Source organism: Pteropus vampyrus, unplaced genomic scaffold (assembly GCF_000151845.1).
Source record: "Pteropus vampyrus isolate Shadow unplaced genomic scaffold, Pvam_2.0 Scaffold152, whole genome shotgun sequence".
Lineage (NCBI taxonomy): Eukaryota > Metazoa > Chordata > Mammalia > Chiroptera > Pteropodidae > Pteropus > Pteropus vampyrus.
In genome coordinates, this window is record NW_011888933.1 from 3,161,824 (window position 1) to 3,164,097 (window position 2,274).

A 2,274-nucleotide genomic window follows, 5' to 3' on the forward strand; every position below is an offset into this window, starting at 1 on the left:
TTATCAAACAGGTAAGAAATCTTTTGCTTAAGTTTCCAGCAGGCCTAAGGTCATTCAGTGGACAGCTTGCATACACATGCTCAAAGCTTCACAAGACTTTTCATTAATTTTTGGTCTAGGCAGATGGCAGGTTAAGAATGTATTTCTGTCCAGAGATATTGCCCAACTTGGGCATCTGTCACTCAAGAAAACAAGATGGTGATGAGGGAGAAGGATGAAAGGTTTATATTTGGTTCGGATAGGACTTGAGGACCACACACAAATGTTCATAGAGCCATAAACTATGAAAGTTTAGCCTAACATCAATTTAAAAACCAAATCAAAAAATTAAAGGACCAGGTGGCTTTAGCATGACCATTAAGATCAGGGGGAAATGGCCACTTTGCCATTCTACTCGCTACTCAGAGCCCCACTTTAAATCTTTTAGAAATATGGTTCTAATCAGGAATGAAATCATAGGAGGAAGAGGATGAGATGGAGAAATCCAGGAGCTGTGCCCTGGATTTGTTTTAAGACCCAACCTTCCGGGAGCTCCAAGACAGAGAACATTCAACTTGTGCTGCTCACAGGGACTTCTTCACAGAGCAAAGGGGCAGTTCAGAGCTGTGGGCGAGAGCCTTCCTCTGAAGCCTTTGTTTCTCTAACAGACTCAGTAATGGAAGGATCCAGAAAGCGAAGGAACACGGCAGGCTGGGTGGGTGTTACTACGGACAGATGACAACTCAGTGGGTCAGAGGTAGAACCTGAGGATGGTGGCTCTACATTTCCTTCCTGCCTCCCCTTGCCCTTGCTGGAGAACTGCTGCCATGGCCTGGAAATCAAACTTCGCAGTGGCACTTTGAAGTCTCTTCCTGTCTGAGGTTTTGGTGGAGGGCTAATGAGTTGATGAAAGGCTTTTTGAGCTGGGGCTGTGAACAGCTAGTTCCAGATGAATGGGCACTAGCAACACAGGGCTGCCTGTGAGGCCCATTCAAGAGCAGGGACAGGAACAGAGCAGGCCTTTGGACGCTGCCTGCCCCAAGCGCTAGCCCTGGAAACAATTAGCGAGGGGAGGGGAGCAGAGAGGAAGCAAGGACAGAAGGACAGTCCTCCCAGACTGGGTGACTCACTTGGCTTCTGAGTTTCCCTCTTCTTTGGCTTTTGAACAAACCGAGGACAGTAGAGGGTGTGGGCTTGGAGAACAAGATTCTGGCAGGAACATCCTTTTTCCTAGATGGGAGGCTTTTCATCTTACTATATTTATGGATGAAGGGTTATAATTCCCCCATTTGGGGCCACAAAATAATCTCTCCAACCCTCTGGCCTGGGAGTCCCTGTAAGACCCTGTCTTCTGACCCCAGGGCCCTGGGTTCCTCCTAGTTTATTGTTGAGGAAATCTCTCTGTCTCTTTCCTACTGCCCTTACCTGATAGAGCAAATGCCTTCGGGCTTGGATTTTCATTATCCCTGAAATCCATCCCTTCCCAAGCCATTATTTGGTTACTATAAAATAGGCCACAAGCTGGCAGCCCTCAGATGGGCTGTGTGAGGCTGAATTCTGTGTCATCATTTAATGAGCAGGAAATTTCACCCTTCAAAAGGAATCCTAATTCAGAAGCTCGGCCAGTACCTGGCCCTACAATTGGCTGGCGTCGAGTAGAGGCTGCCACTTTTGGAAGGGGCGTGGGGGCTCATGTTCCCTAAGCACAACCTCCGCCTCCATCTCATCCTCTCCCAGACCCGACATCCACCTGCTGTTGCTCTTGACCTTCTTACACTCTTGTGTGCTTCACATAACCACACCATTACTTCGTTAGCATTTGAGTTTGTGAGCCCAGATGAGGCTGGCGGGAGAGAACTTCAGCTCCCCGCTTTTGTGTGTCTATGTGGAGAAAGTTTCAGGTAACACTACTGGCCTCTCTCTTGCCCATGACTTGGTAAGTTTGGAAGGACCCAGGCACGCCCAGCTCAGCTTCTCCATCTTCAGACTTGCCTGCCTACAGGAGCATTCCTAATGGCTCTGCTCTCACCAGAGGAGAGGGCTCTCTCCGTAGGTGACCACTGAGGTTGTCCATCACTGCCTGCCCCTAGAAGGTCACATAGGACTATTGGACTAATTTGGGGGTTAAATGTTAGCAAGCTGACTTGGCTGCAGTTTTGAGCCACATTCTTCAGTTGTCTCTATCAGTGATCAAGCTGACATTTCCATCAGGCGTCCTGATATTTGGTTCAAAACAGGTGAGAGCTATGGTTTAGATGGTGAAGGCTACAAATTATAGGCAGTTTATGTGCTGAG